This window comes from Physeter macrocephalus, chromosome 8 (assembly GCF_002837175.3).
Source record: "Physeter macrocephalus isolate SW-GA chromosome 8, ASM283717v5, whole genome shotgun sequence".
NCBI classification, from domain to species: Eukaryota; Metazoa; Chordata; class Mammalia; order Artiodactyla; family Physeteridae; genus Physeter; species Physeter macrocephalus.
Window position 1 is genome coordinate 142,350,885 of NC_041221.1, and position 17,192 is coordinate 142,368,076.

General features: G+C 40.8%; 1 protein-coding gene across 1 annotated transcript in view; it reads right to left on the reverse strand.

Annotated features, from left to right (window-relative positions):
* The window catches only part of PPP2R2B (protein phosphatase 2 regulatory subunit Bbeta), a 454,249-nt gene that overhangs the window by 367,466 nt on the left and 69,591 nt on the right, over positions 1-17,192 (reverse strand). The window lies entirely within an intron of this gene.

Genomic DNA, 17,192 nt, shown 5'->3' on the forward strand with positions numbered 1-17,192 from the left:
CAAGCAGCTCATGCAGCTCAATATCAAAAAAACAAACAACCCAATCCAAAAATGGGCAGAAGACCTAAATACACATTTCTCCAAAGTAGATATACAGATTGCCAACAAACACATGAAAGAATGCTCAACCTCACTAATCACAGAGAAATGCAAATCAAAACTACAATGAGGTATCACCTCACCTCACACCAGTCAGAATGGCCATCATCAACAAATCTACAAACAATAAATGCTGGAGAGGGTGTGGAGAAAAGGGAACCCTCTTGCACTGTTGGTGAGAATGTAAATTGATACAGCCACTATGGCGAACAGTATGGAGGTTCCTCAAAAAACTAAAAATAGAACTACCATACGACCCAGCAATCCCACTGCTGGGCATATACCCTGAGAAAACCATAATTCAAAAATGAACCTAGAGTCTGTCATACAGAATGAAGTAAGTCAGAAAGAGATAAACAAATACCGTATGTTAACACATATATATGGAATCAAAAAAAAAAGGTTCTCAAGTATCTAGGGGCAGGACAGGAATAAAGACGCAGACATAGAGAATGGACTTGAGGACACAGGGAGGGGGAAGGGTAAGCTGTGACGAAGTGAGAGAGTGGCATGGACATATATACACTACCAAATGTAAAACCGATAGCTAGTGGGAAGCGGCCGCATAGCACAGGGAGATAAGCTCGGTGCTTTGTGAACACCTAGAGGGGTGGGATAAGGAGGGAGGGAGCGAGACGCAAGAGGGAGGAGATATGGGGATATATGTATACGTATAGCTGATTCACTTTGTTATAAAGCAGAAACTAGCACGTCATTGTAAAGCAATTATACTCCAATAAAGTTGTTAAAAAAATAAAATTATAGGGTTAATCTTTAATTCATTTTAATTTGTTCTCTTTAAATTGCAATATTGGCAAACTTGGGTCTCTTTAATTATCACTAGTTCAAACTACTTGCAAATCATGTCCCAAACTCTTTATAACAGGCTTGGGGTTCAGACCCCTGGTTCAGAGAGGCATTGTAGTGCTTCCCTGGTGGCGCAGTGGTTGAGAGTCCGCCTGCCGATGCAGGGGACACAGGTTCGTGCCCCGGCCCAGGGAGATCCCACATGCCGCGGAGCATCTGGGCCCGTGAGCCATGGCCGCTGAGCCTGCACGTCCGGAGCCTGTGCTCCGCAACGGGAGAGGCCACAGCAGTGAGAGGCCGGCGCACCGCAAAAAAAAAAAAAAAAAAGAAAAAAAAGAAAACAGAGAGGAATTGTAAATTTTTGATGGCAAAAAAGCTAAAGCCAGGGGGATGTATATTTTTCCCCAGAGAAAATCCTTAGGGACCCACATGGGAGGTCCCAAATCAAGCTCATCAGAACAGTGTTTTCGGATAAAATGAAGACAATATCCCTGGGCTTCTCTTTCTCTGGACCCTCACATGGATTCACACTATTGAAGAAGACATGCTCTCAAAATACATAATTCTTCACACTGGCCTTTTACTGTTAACTTTGCATTGGGTTGGTGGGTGATTCCGTCTATTCTTTTGGCATCGTCAGCATGTGTTCAAGGAGAGGCAGTCCCAATGCCTCACCTCAGGTGGATGGCATTTCATGTCAGTGACTTGCTATTTAGCTGTGGAGATCAGCCTCCTCTTCCTTATGTCTTTAAATGAGTAAATGAATACAAATTAAAGTTTTAATCTCAGACTGTAACATCAATGGTACTCTCACTACAAGTAGTTTCCTAATGGTCTTATTACTGTTCCTAAGTGCAACACATTGAGACATTTAAATTGTTGAATCGCTACGACATATAATCTTTGAGAAGAGGTACCCAGGTAACCATGGCAATGGTGTCTCCAGGCAGGATGCAAGTGGGAGTGGGGTGGGAAACTATTTCATTAATTGAAGGGAAGGGATTGAAAAGAGGTTTCAAGCTGTAGATCAGAGCAAAGAAAAAGAGAGAGAGAGAGAGAGGAAGAAAGAGAGAGAGAGAAAAGGTAGATGTCACAATCTTATTTTCTTTTCATTATTAAATTATGCAACTCAGAGAAACTCTGAATTATTTGGAAGGTTTAAAGAAATCATAAGATTAAATAAAGCAGCATTCTTAGCCTTTCCACACTATTACAGCAATTGACCTGTACTAGATTTTACTTGGGTTTTTATATAGTTTGATTGAAACTCAACGCATCTCCTGAGAAAGCAGAATTGTGTCCTGTGAGTTAAGGCAAAAAAAAAAGGGAGAACATTCACATAAGCAAGAAGGCTGTGTAGACAGTAAAAGAGCTTGATTTACTCCAAGTTGATAGCCTGAAGAAGCTGATTTTATCAGTAAAAGTTATTTTCAACCTTACTTCCCCCCCTCCTCCCACCCTTGGTAATCAACATTAAAAAAATTACTTAAAGGGTAAAGCAGTACTGTGAAGAACAGGGGACATTTGGATGAGAAGAAGAAAAAAACCTAAATGTCTGATATAGTTTCTCAGAGAAGCCTAATATTTTGCTTTCATTGAAAAGGTGCTGCAAATTGGTGGTTAGATGAGCTTCTGTCATTTAACCACATGTGCCCTTGTGTAACTTGCTGCTTCAACTCTCTGACAGAAATGTTCTAACGGGCAACTTAGGATTTGTAAAAACCCAATTACCCAGATAGACAGCCTGACTTCTAATATACATCGGCCGTGGTTTGTAAAATTTCTTTTCAAATTAGGCCAACATGCGGCACCTTAGTGACCCATGCTGAACCTCTCCAACTCCTGACGAATGCCCACTTTCATGTTCCCTGGATGCTGTATCATCTGATTAATTCAGCAGGAAAAATAGCCAGAAAACATTAGATGCAACTATTACCAACAGGGAAATGGGAACTTGACTATATTCTTAGGATCCATTTCTCAGATGGTCAATCTAGTTTTCATCAATCACTGGGAAGGGCCATGCAGGAAATTTTATTTACAGAATTGTGGAAAGCAACCTAAGACTGGGTGGTTAATTATTAACCAAACGGATTTCATTTCAAAATAAACATTTCTTTTCTGCCAAACAGATTTCTATCTTGGAAAGCAGCTAATTCCCCAGAATCAGCCCAGAATTCATGGCCTGAATTATAATAGCTGTTGAGGTACATCTAAGTCCAATGTATTGATTACCTTGCTCCCCACTGCACCCCAGAGGCTTTCAGTTCCAAGGAGCTGAAGGTGTGCTGCTGGAGCAGCTGCTGCTGCTGTTTTTTAAGGGCTGTGTTTCCAGGATGTGCCCACTAGGAGAGCCAATGGGAAATAAAGGTAGCAAATTATTTTCCTGAAAGTTTACAGGACAGTAGGGCAGGTATTTTCAGCCTTGTCATCACAGATAACATGGTATTATATGATGCACACATGAGTCTAATTTTTGAAGGCAGAAAATCATCATGCAAGGCAACCTAATTTGAAAAAGAATAGTGCTGACAGTATGGAAGAAGAACTACTGTCTCCAACAATGAGCTGAGGGCTAGGCACGGCGGTAACACATACCAGTGTCAGGTCTTTTGAATAACAAGGCGTTACTATGGACCTCTGCCACATGCCCAGTGGGCCATCAGCTGTTGGCAACGCATAGCATCCAAGACAAATGTTGGGATTGTGCAGTGAATTCTGGGGTTGACCAGAAGGCTGAGTGGGATTTCTTACATTTGGGTTGTTGATTCTAATCCATCGTTTCTTTTTGGAACCAATCCAGTCATTAGTGGTGTGGATTCTATAAAGTAATTCATCTAAACCCTCTTTATCCTCCTGTTCCATTTCCTAAACTGTAGCCACTTGAGCAACAGCCTTACACAAAAGGGTATACGATTAGCTAGTAGCTAGTATACCACAACTCCCCCAGTGCAAACTTAAGCATTCAGCTTGTAGGTGGTACCAGATGCAGAGAGACAAGTCTCTTCTTTATTCCTTTATATACAGTGGCTCTACTGTATATAAAATAGATAATCAATAAGGACCTACTGTATACCACAGGGAACTCTACTCAATATTCTGTAATAACCTATATGGGAAAAAAATCTGAAAAATAATAGATATATGTATATGTATAACAATAACTTTGCTGTACACCTCAAACTAACACAACATTCTGAATCAACTATACTCCAATTTATAATTTTTTTTTTAAGTGGCTCTGAATTATTTTGCTTGGAGTCTGTTAGAATACAAGCAAGAACTCACATGCTAAGTGACACTTGAATTCATGGCAATCAGTTCCTCCCTTCTGAGTTCTGGGGTGTAAATTAGCGTATCCCATTGAAAGATGCCCCTTCAAAAGACAGTGTAATAAATGGTGTTATTTTTCTGAGCCCCAAGTCTGTTGCTTAGTTCCAGCATCTCAGATGACTGTGAGTCTACTGGCGTGAGCTAGAACTGTATGTGGTGAGTATTTTTATTATCTGAAATCACACTAGAACTGCTAGGCCAAGAAATAGCAATTTGTCACTGAATGTGGATGTATGGTGAATTGTATGTAGAATTTGTAAAACCTTTTCTGTGTCTGATTTGCATTGCAAAAAGAGAAGTTTACCAGAGATCATAAGGAAATGACATAAGTAAAACATGGCTTCACTACTGTAAATGCTCAATTCACGCCAGAGGAGGCCAGATCATTACAGAACGATGGTTTCCATCTAAACAATTCCTGTCTCTGGCACTTCCCCTCTGAAGCATCTGCCAATAGGATAGGGATTGGGTGAGTGGGTGGGGGAGGTCTATTTAAGCACCTTTGGCAAACACTCAGCAGAGTGAGACTGAGAGGCTTTCTCTAGAAATCCAAAGCATGGTTTGTGATCCTGCATCTTGTTCTGTGTTGAATATCCTCACAACTGAAGGAGAGACAGAAACCTGCATTTCAACTCAGTTTGAGCCCAAAAGAACAACTCAGAGCTCTCTGCCTGGTCAGTGACCAAACAAAGCTCATTGCTTGATGATGAGAAAAATACTCCATGATATGATACAAAAAAACCTTGGTAAATTTAGAGACAATATTTAAGGCCTCTCAGAAACCAAACTTCCACTCTAGTGGACATTTATTTCCACCCAGTATTTACTCCCTTTTCTTGTGACCATGATACCCAGTTCTGCTCTGGGGTATAGCTCTTCTCTATTCGTTGCCCATGTGCTCTGTGACTTCTTTCTGACTTCCACAGGCAAAGCATGTGCCTAAGGCTAAACCAGTCTGTGCATTCTACCCTCTGGTGACTGGGTCAAGGATGGCAGGGGCCAGCATGTGACTCAAATCTGATCAATCAGGGTGAATGACATTGATTTCTGTGGGTTTTCTGGAACTGCTGGAAAAGTGGACTCTCTCAGCTACTCAGCTTAGAGCATGAGATGAATGAGCCTTGGAGCTGCAGCCAGAGAATGAAGCCAATAGACAGAAGCCCAGGAGAAATACACTAGATGCCTAGCACACAGTATGAAGTCTTTGTTCCTTATGCCCAAGGCCAGCCCTCCTGACTCTGTTCAATGATGTAATACAGCCTCTTGGTGCTTAAGTCAGTTCGGATCAGACTTTCTGTAAGAAGTCAATGGCTATGCACACCTTTCCTGTCTTATCTCCCACCACGGCACTTTCTCATATCACCATCTACCATTTCCTTCCTTGGAGCCACCATAAGTGCACTCAGCCTTTCCACATATACTATGCATTCTCATGAGTCCACACCTTTGGCCAGATTCCACTAATCACCTTTCATGGTTCCACCCAAATTCACCTTCTCGATGAGGTCTTTATTTATAACTTTCTCCCACTACCTTCAAAGGCAACATTTGAAACTTCCTGAACTGTATTCTCATAACCATTTTCTCTTACTCCGTAAAACTTTAACACGTTATTAGAATATTTTTTGAGACTGTTCATCTCTCCCATAAAGCTGTGAGTTCCTTAAGATCAGGGACCGAGCTTTATTGATCATTCAGAGGCAGGAAGCATTATTAGGCTCAGAGGCTGACTTCAGATCCAGACTGCTTACATTCAGCACTAGCTCTATTACTTCCTAGGATGTATGACTTAAGTACATTACCTACCCTCTCTGTACCTCAGTTTCTCCATATGTAAAATTAGGGATGCTATTAATACCTGTATCATAGGTTGCAGTGAGGATTAAATGAGTTAATTGATGTGAAGTGCCTAGTAAAACTATCTGGAACATGATAAATTTTCAATAAACATTAGGTATTATTATTAAATTTTGGTGTCTAATAGTATCTGGCCTAAAATAGGTACTCAAAAGTATAAATGCAACTACGAGAAGAAGGCTTACACTAAGTAGAAAAGAAAGGGCAAGAAGTAACTTAATCCTTATAACTTTATCTTCTTAAATTCATATATCCCTGTGAGAAATCATGAGACGTTAAAGAAAATTTGGCAGTTTTGAAATTTGCTCATATTCATTCATTTAGTGCAAAAACATCTATTGAGAGCAAATTTTGCTAGGTTCTGGAAATCAAAATTGACTAAGATAACATCTTTGCCTTCAAGGAGCTCCTGGCTTAGTAGATGAACTCTGAAAGGTAAATAAATAACTATAATTGAGTGAATGTGTGATAAGAGAAGTATATGTACAGACTATGGGCATAGGAATGATGCTTCTTGACATGGCTGCACATAAGAATCATCTAAAGAGTTTGCTAAAAACACAATATCTCAGGCCTTATCCCTGAAACTTTGGAAACACCAGGTATGGGGTCATGTATCTGCATTTGTGGCAGATCTCCATGGGTGATTCCTGGAAAAGAAGAACGGATGGTAATATTTGCCTGGATAGGTCAAGGAAGGCTGCACGGTAGAGGTGATGCATGTGCTGGGCTTTTACAGATGATTAGGAGTTTGCTAGCCTTTGACACAAGCAGGACAACTGCGCTTCAAGAATAGCTCTCCTGGTGCTACTCTCAAAGACAGACCACAGAACCTGACCATTGTTCCACTGATCCCAAAGTATGTTACAATTATTATTATTATTTTTTAACTTTGGGCCTAGTGGTCTACAGTTGCCTACATAGTGAATCACCTGGAAATCTCTTGAGAAATAGAGATATTTGTGGCCCATCCCCAGAAGTTCAGATTCAATTGGTCTGTAATAAGGCCAAACATCAGTACTTTTCAAAAGCTCCCAGGTGATGATAAATGTGCGGCTAAAGAATCGTCATCTAGGTAGTCCACAGTATCCTTAGGAGGACTCCAAGTACTGGGGGTCCAGCATCAGGGATGTGTATATTCCTGTGGGAGGACAGGCCTGTGCCTCACAGATGCTAAGAGAGGCCAGGCTTCTTGCTTAAAGATATGTCAAAAGAGGGTGACCAATTTATGATACATTTCAAAGATCTACATTGAACAAATTAACGCTTTTAGTGCAAAACCTAGATGTGCCATGTGTCAGGTTAACAGATATATAGCAGATATTGAATTCCAAGTGCTCAAATATTTAGGCAGCACGGATACAACATTAAGGGATGTGACCGCTGTCATCTTTCAGTCCTGGACCTGTTGTTCTGTAATAGTATACAACCTCAGGTAGAGATAAGGTCAATCACCTAAAATTGAGATTTCTCATGACTGTGAGGCCCAGGTGAATGGCCCTTCTATCTGAGGTCTCCACTCACCAGAATGGCAATCCTTCAAATTTACTTATTTACTGTACTTCTGGAGATAAGCCCCTGATTAAATACCACACTATTTTTGAGAGTGGGACTCAAGCGTCTATTGTTTTAAAACCCCCTGGTGACTTAATACAGCTGGTTCACCCAGTGTTGGAGAATCACTGAAATTTACTATCTTTAGCACTTTTTTTAATTCAAAAGTTCTATAGATAAAACTGCCTAGCTGAATAAACTGAAAATTTTATTATCATGATCTTCATTATCTTTCCACGGAAGTAAGAGAATAACTCTCCCTTTACTGCCCTTTTGATTTTATTTTTTATTCTTCTTTTGCATGGCTACATTTTCTATAATGATCATTTATTATCAACAAACAACAAACAACACCATAAAGTGTTTCTGGTGACTTTTTTCCTCCAGCCGTTTACTCGTTCATTTGACTGGTAACATCATCCTGATGGGGCATTTCTTCTCCACCACTGTCTATGATCTTAGTGAGACTGTCATTCAAGACGCTTTGCTTGTGATCCAAGCTAAGATAATTAGATTTTCTCTCCTAAGACTTTGGACCTTGAGCTGAGCAATGCAAGGACAGGAAACAATAAGGTTGGGGCTGATTCATTCTGAATAGCTTCCAGACGAGACAGTCAGATACCTAGACAGCCTGAGCTGCCCTGATTCCTGCCCTTTCTCAGCTAGACTTTCTATTTGCTGAACTACCCAATAGGAAATTGCCAACAATTTCCTATTTTGCTAAAGCTAGCCAGAGTTGGTTTCTGTTGTTTGCAGCTAAAGAGCTCTATAAGGTACAATGTTACAAGCAGTCTGTGTTGTCTAGACTGGTGGTAGATTATGACCAGGGTGGGGGACAGGGTGAGAGAGTGAGAGTAGGTGACAAACCTTAGCTGTTAGGTGTGTGAGTCACAGTCTTTAGAAAATGGCCAACCTGGCTGGTTATCCACTTTAGACACGATGTTAGCAAATGAACAGGAACCAGCAGATAAAAAGTGAGAGGGTAGAGGCCTATGATCACAGTCAGTTTAGGGGTACAGCCACAAGGATTAAAAAACTCATATTTAGGGCTTCCCGGGAGGCGCGGTGGTTGAGAGTCCGCCTGCCGATGCAGGGGACACGGGTTCGTGCCCCGGTCCGGGAAGACCCCACATGCCGTGGAACGGCTGGGCCCGTGAGCCATGGCCGCTGAGTCTGTGCGTCCGGAGCCTGTGCTCCACAACGGGAGAGGCCACAGCAGTGAGAGCCCCACGTACCGCCCCCCCCCCCACACACATTTAACGGATGAAATCTATAAAAAATAAACACTATTTAGAAGCGCTGGCTTCACAAAAGCCAAATGACTGATACCAAGTTACGTACCTTCCTGCTAATCAAAACAGATCGCTGAGTTATAATTGACAAAATATAATAAGAAATGCTCATAGATCCACATCTGAATAAAACTACTGATAAATAAATCTGCCATGTGGCTTCTGATAGTGTTTACATCCTTCACCTTCTTGATCTATAGCTGTTGCATTAAAAATGCATACACATACACTTAACAGACATATTTATATTTGCAATTTATAAATAGGTCTGAAATATGATACTCCAAGTCATTTGCAAAACTGTTACTAAGGCATTCTGGGTATGGTTCTTTCCAGGGAACAGTGGAAGCAGGGGGCTGCAAGCATGGAGCTCAGTTGAGTTTCCACTTATTACCATGGAACAAGCATTTTCCTTTGAACTGAGGGGAAACTTCACATCATTTAGATGGGGAAAGGAAAAAATGAAGTCAGAACTGTTAATTGAGTTGGTCAAATACTTGCCATTTAGACCACCAAGTGTTATAAAATGATGCAAAACTGAATTTGATGAATTGCCGGAAGGAAATGAACTCCACCTAGTGGGAGAGTAGATCTGGTACAATGGTCACCCTTTACGGAGTGCTGAGTCTGTGTTAAAACACTGCACTGAGTCCTTCAGTAAACACTGTCTTTATTAATTTTATAATAATCCTGTGAGGTAGTTATTATTCCCATTTAATGCTTAAAAATAGACTTAAATGACAACAGTTACTGAGGGTGTGTCCAATGACAAACTCCTAGGTCAGAATGCATACATCTAAAAACAAATGTGGATCTTTTAACAAGACTTTCAAAGCTAGAAAAAAGAGATGTGTTACAAAAGAACTGCAGAATCTCTGCTAAACAGCCTCAGTTTGGTCAACTGCTAAGGAAGAATTGAGTTCTCCAGTATTTCTAATTTGGGGTATGAGTGCTCCACTAATTGGTATCTCTGAGGCTGACTGGTGGTGGTGTGTGTGCGTGCAATTTTCCCTATAAATACATGTTACATCAGCATGTCCTGAAGATGAAAAGATAACATAGTTTGGTTTTACCTAGAGAAATTGTTTTTCAACTTGAGGAGCTAAATGGGGACAATTTCTCTCCCTTCTCTGAATACCTCACTCCTTCTGGAAGGTATTTTCTTGGTATCAATTCTCCAGGACCCCCAAGTGTTTAAGGATACTTTAGTAAAAATTCTTCCCTGCTAATGTGGAATAAACAAGACTGATAAGATGCATGGGCCAGTTTTTAAGATGGTAGACCCATTGGACCTCTGGAAAACTTACGAAATGAAAGTCCAGATCTGCAGAGAAGCACACTTGCCAAGTGCCTACATGTGTATACGTGTTAAGGGTGTGGTGGTGACGGAATTACTGAGTATTTCCTTCACGCAGCTCTGACCCAAAGAGACCTATTATCTGAGTAAAGTAAACCAAGTACATTGCCACAGTGTAGTGGTTCCCAAACTTCACTGACCCTCAGAATAAAAATAGCCAGAATTTCTTCAACTGCTTACTGTATACAAAGAACCATGACAAATATCTTATCCTCCCAACAGTCCTGCCAAATAGGTATCATTTCTCTGTTTCGTTGACGAGGTAACAGAGCCAGTCAGGTTGGATCCTTTGACTGCTAACACATCTAGTGAGAGGAAAAAGCATAATCTAAACCTAAGCAGTCTTCACCAAGAGCTCACACTCTTACCCATCATGTTAAAATATAATAATACTAGGGTTGGAGCCTAGGAATAGGAATAATTAAAAGCCCCCAGGTGATTCTTATGCATCTAGCTCAATCCTGGCTCAAGAATCCACTGGCAAATTGTCTTTAATGTGCATATAAATTGTCTAGGAATCTTGTTACACAGCAGAGGGTGATTCAGTAGGTCTGGGTTTGGGCCCGAGTGTCTGCATTCCAAACAAGTGCCAGGTGATGCCCATGCTGCTGGTCCTTGGACCACAGTTTGAGTAGCAAGTCAGTAGAGCACAGCACTCAGTGATAGAATGCTTTAAATTGTTCTCTGATAATGTCATGAGTTCTGTCCTCAGATAAATTGCAAGCACCTTAAGTATCTTATAAAATATCTCCATCTCCTTGCAGTGCTAGACCTGTAGAAATAAAGTTATTCAATGAATGCTTAAGCAATTCTTGACAGAAATATTCTTTTTTTAAAAACTCAGCACAAGATGAATTGGAACAAAGGAGCTTGCTTTCAGAGCGCATGTGCCCTGATTTACTTCTACATACAAGAGGTTATGGAATCTGTCCCTGAATCTGGTTTCTGGACAGTTTATAATTGACAGTAGTCATCTTTCTAGGGAATTCTGGAAAAATGGGTTCAAAACAGATATCAAGAAAGTCATTAGAACTCAGAACAAAGGCAAATGACATGTGTTCTTTGGGATTTATAAAAAGTTTTAATTAACTCAAATAAAACCAATTATATGGCATTGAAGTTCCATATAGTTGTTGTTCAAATTTTTTACATTAGTTATTACAACGTCCTTGCAAAATGTCATCTCCTATGTGCGCTAATCACATGAATGGAAAACCTCTGCCTGAATTCTTGACTTGCACTCTTCATTTTCCTATCTGATCCACAGCTATGTGGAACTGTCATCACAGAAAACTAACTGCCCTGGTCACTCCCCAAAGAGCTTGCTCATGATTTTATCAACCTTTATTTGACCAAAGATTAGTCTTTTGATCTTGGAAAGAAAATATGTCCAACTAGGTCAGCCAGCTTTTAAAATAACCCAGGATATGGTCAGCATGCTTATTTTTTAAAATAACTACTTCAAACTCAGAGAGCTTTCCATTCCTCTCATTAACTACGCCTATGCCAAATGCCAAACACACACACACACACACACACACACACACACACACACACACACACCAGTTCATAGACATGAGAGTTAACCTACTTCCAGAAGACAATATAGACATGTATGTATATATCCTAGAGTTTCTAATACATTTTGGGACTCAAAAACACTTCTTACTGGGAAGATGTGAATAGTCAAGGCTTTCTTCAAGTGGAACACAATGCCTAACATCTCATTGTCTAAATATGTGCCTTGCTGTTTAGAGAAATGACCTTCAAAATTGATAGGACTTAAGCTGCCCCAGGTAAATCCTATTTAGAAAGGCAGCTTTCTAGATTCTGTGCCCAGCAATTCTGATTCACGAGATGAGGAGTCAGGCTCAGGAATCTGCATTTCCATAAGCATCCCAGGGGTCCTTTCTCTAGAAGCTCAGAGTTTAGAATGGGAGCCAGTCATGTAAACAAATCATTGCAATGCAGCATGATAAATACAATGACAGGAGTGTGCTGTGCACTGCGCTAGCAGTAAGGAGAGGCAGAGTAAAGACTGTACTTAGTGCAGAGTAGGGAAGGATATTAGGGATGGCTTCCTCAAAGAGTTTGTTTAAGTCTAGTCTAGAGACAGAAGTAAAAGTTCAGCAGATGCTGGTTGATGGTACATAAGCAGACAAACACATCTTCTGAAGTATGATTATTGAAGATAAAGTTGGGGGCAATGAGAGAAGGTAGAGGCAGCTGGCACATGACATTATGTAGGTTATATGCCACTCAACCTTGGGGGCATCAATCTCATTACAGTCATCACAATTTTGTGTACTTATTGCAATGATTTTCTGACATATGACAATAAAGTATCCTGAAGAAATAGTGCCTGTTTCTAACGCGTGCAAAGACTAGTGGGCTAGTGGTGGGGCTAGAGGAGGGGAAATCCAAGGACCGTACTCCTTGTTCACTAGTTTTCAGTCTCACAGATGTACCCAGCTCTCGATAAGGAGCCCAAGGAATCCTGGGTGAAGACCGCAGTTACATCCCACTGTGTTGACTGCTGGGGGAAAGGTCAAATAATTGGAGAAGTTGAAGTTGAGCTGAGGATGATCATCAGACATCTTATATACTGTTTTACTTTCTCCAAATGTTGGTGCCAAGACATTAATCAAACAACCAGTATTAAGAGTGCCTCAGATATGACACCAAGCAGCAGCCAGCAGCCACAGATCTCCAGAGGGTCTCACCCTTTCAAACTCCAGACATCGTCTATGGAGAGAACACTTTTCATTTCCCATGAGAACCCTCCATTTTCACCGTCTCTCACCCTTACTGGGTCTTTGCCAGCCCTTCACTCTGTTGAATTGAGTCTTCATGTTCATTCCAAAGACTTTAATCCCAGGGAGATGTTTTTATTTCAGTCTTGAAGGGAACATCACCTAGTTGATCTGCCTACATGGGTACTTCCCAGGTGTGACACATTTCCCATCTAAGGAGAGCTAAGGAATCTACAGGTGCAGGGTTAGCCAGCTTAGTTCTGTAACTGTCCTTATGACTTCATTATCATGACTATTTAAAATAACATTTATTCGTCGTTTGCCATGTGCCCATCAATTGTCCTAAATCTTTATATACATGATTTTATTTTAATCTTCCCAAGAATTCTTTGATGTAGCTATTATTAAACTCCATTTAGAAGAGAACACTATGGTTCAGAGAGGTTAAGTAACTTATCCTGAATCACACAGTTAACAAAAAGCAGAGCCAGGTTACCAACTCAGCGTTGCCTGACTCCAAAGGCCACAGTATTAATCCGCATGTCCCTTGGTTTTAAAGAAGAAGCTGTGTCATCACTATCATGGTAGTAGCTAACCTTTTGTGAGCTAGTTCTTTCAATGTACTAGCTTACTGAAACCTCAAAACAACCTTCTGTGGTGGGTTCTATTTTCCCCATTTCAGAGATCAGAAAACCAGAGCGTAGGGAAATTAAACCATGTGACCAAGATCATCCAGCTAATAAGTAGTTGGACGTGGGATCAAATCATTCAAAACAGCTGATGACATAGTGTTCAAACTGCCCCCAATTTTGTATTTATTCTTACACAGACGTCTTCATCCAATTATATCCAACATTTTCAAGGTGTTCTACCAAACACCTAGAAAAATATACTGAGTAATCTAGGTTTGTGTTTCAGTTCAGAGGGAAAGTGCCATAGGAATCTAGAAATTCTAAGTGTCAGATCTTTGCTTTCAAATATAATCACTGGAAACTAAATACATTTTTGCAGTACATGGTCAAAACCTGCCTACCGAACGTATCTTATTGGCATTAATTTCTTCACTCAATTGTTCAGTGATTGACGTGCGGTTAACTCAGTGCCTGTAGCTTCTGGGACTGGGGAATCAAAGTGGACTGTGACATGATCCCTGACTTCGAGAAGCTTACAGTTTGGTGGAGGAGACTCAAAAGGAAACCAGTGATTACAGTATTGATTTATACTAGTACTACAGGGTGTCAAGTGCTAGGATAGATGGGGAACTCCATGAGGACAGGATCTCTGTTTCATTCTGCTTTATCTCCACCCAGCCCCTAGCCCAGTGCCTGGCAGAGAGTGATTGCACGGATATTTATGAATGCATGTGTGAGTGAACAGATGTAGTATGGTGATGCTGAGGTCAGGGGGTGTGGCGCAGGAGCTGAGTCAGCCAAGGATGGGGCAGAGAGACAATGGAAAGGTCCTTGAAGGTGGGTATTAAAACCTGAAAAATGTGCAGATGTGAGCCAGGCAAAGGAGGGGGTTGGGGAGAGTGGAAACGGAGGAACAGAAACACGGACGAGAGCACTGTGAACTGTGATGCTGATGATGGGCCCATGAGAGGCTTTTTAGGTTTGGCTGGGGACACACAGAAATGCAAACCAGCTGACATATGGGAAGAACAAGGAAGACTAGAAGCAGAGGGGGAGGCAACAGTGAGAGACAGAGCTCAGGAGCCAGATCATGGTTCTCAAGCTACGGACTGTCAACCTGACTCCAAAAGCCATGGGGAGTCACTGATAAGTTTTAAGCAGGGAAAGGCCATGATCAGTTTTAGGTGGTTGTAAAAGTTGTGACCCTCTTCCCTAACCCTCCACAGGGATGGCTTTGTTAGATGATGCTACAGACAGTGGTGTCAAGATTTCTGAGTAGTGGTCATCCTACCTCCAACTCAATTCTAGTGTGACTGTCTATAAATCCTGCTCCTAGGTTCTTCCTTAGTTTCCCTCAGCCCTATTGAGAGTAGCTAGGATAGTCCCAGGCCCTTTTACAGCTCCAAAGGGCATTCCATCCATCAGATCTACTAGCCCATCCACACCTATAGAAGCTACTGAGAGAAAAGACAAGCACATGCTATAGTGAATGAAAATCACCCAGAATCTCAACAGAGCAGAAGAAAGAGGAGAAGTAATTAGAATGAAAAGCCACCAGACCTCAATGGAAATGGACAAGGTAGTATAGACAAATCTAAACAAATCAGACTCAGAGCTCAGTTCGACATCTTTCGAGCAGGGCATCAGCCCTAAATCCCAGGTGACAGCTTTTCACACATCTGAGGAAGGTAAGCTGTAACTTTCTTAAGCTAGTAAACGACGGTTTTCTTTCTAGCATGTTGAAGCTGCAAGCCCTTTCTCATTCTGTGTGGTGCCCCTACAGCTTCCCCCAGCCTCCATGCTTTTTTCTACTATTTTCTGCCTTATTTGCTATTTTCTGATTGTAAAAGCAATTTAGGCTCATTGTAAAAATTCCCACAATACATAAAAAATAACTTTAAGTAAAAATTATTCTTCATTCCACCAACCAGTCAACCAGGCATAACATTTTTGATTAATTCTTGCCCCAGCTTTTGTCCTCAAATGTACATAAAGTTATTGTTATTATTGTTGTCTTTTAAAGGAATATTAGTTGGATAATTTGCTTTTTTCTACTTAGTATTCTGTGAATATGTTTTTACCTCGTGAATTCTAAAGCCTGCAGAGTATTCCATTATGTGGCTATACCATAATTTGATCAATCTCCTTTTCATAGACTTTAGGATTATTCATAATAACAAAAAAGTTTTTGGAGAAGGAAGGCTGTGATGAACACCCATGTAGCTAAATTTTCTTATGTTTCTGTGATTATGTACTTAAAATAAAATTCAAGAAGTGTAATTGTGGAACCAAATGTAAAACTTGCTACATATGCTACATATTGCCGAATTGCCCCCTAGAAGGGTAGTATTAATGTGCAGTCTCACCAGAAGTGTCAATTTTACACCATCTTTACCAGGTTTAGGTATTATCATTGGTTCTAAACTTTGTCTACCTGACAGGTGACAATCAGTATCACCTCATTTAATTCTTTGATTAGTGGTAAGCTTGAACACGTTTTCACATGATTATTAGGTATTTATTCTTTTTTATGAATTGTATTTTCATGTCCTTTGCTCATATTTCTGTTTGATGAGGCTTTTTCCGTATTAAGAATATTAACCCAGTGAAAACTCATTCTATAGACAGAAAATTATATTTGGGTACAGCCACCTACAGAGATCTTCCACCCTACCCTCTGACTAATATCCACACTAGACGTTGAAACCTTAGCAATCCATAGCCAAGAAGACATGAGGCCCCCAGGGAGGAGCTCTTTGCAAAAGAAATGAATCACGAACCGAAAGGGATTTCCTATGGTGGCCCAGTTAGAAAACTGATCTGGTCTGTGACCCACTTTAGCTTTGACAATTTCTCGTCATCACTTGTGTGTGTTCCTAGAGAACTGAATGAATTGTGGAGTCACTCTCTAAGGTGTTTTACAAAGAGAAGTCTGGCAAAGTTTATGCAGCTAGTCTGGGATTCGTGTGTTTACACAGCCAGCTGTGAGCTGCAAGGAGAAAGGAAAGGCTCAGTCACCTCAACCTCCACCCTTACTCCCATTCCAGGTCTTTTTTTTGTTTCAATTTTATTTTTTTTATCAGTTAAATTTTATTTATTTTTTTATACAGCAGGTTCTTATTAGTTATCTATTTTATACATATTAGTGTATACATGTCAATCCCAATCGCCCAGTTTATCCCACCACCACCCCCAGGTCTTTTTTTAACCTGGTCTTATGAATCTGCATATGCCGGGGGATCTTTCTTTACACTCGTTGTGTTCTGAATTTTAGAAGCACTAGAGGTGTGAAGAACACTATGCTTGCTTTATATTTTGGGTCAGTCCAGGGTCCTGTTATGCCAACCCTTGTCCAAAATGCTCACTCTGCTTCCAATACTTCCCTTTGCTTTTTAGGCTAGGAAAGAAGGATCTAGCAGAGAGAGAGAGAGAGAGAAAGGGAAAGGGGCAGGGGGCAGGGAGGGAGAGAGGGAGAGAGGGAGAGAGGGAGAGAGGGAGAGAGGGAGAG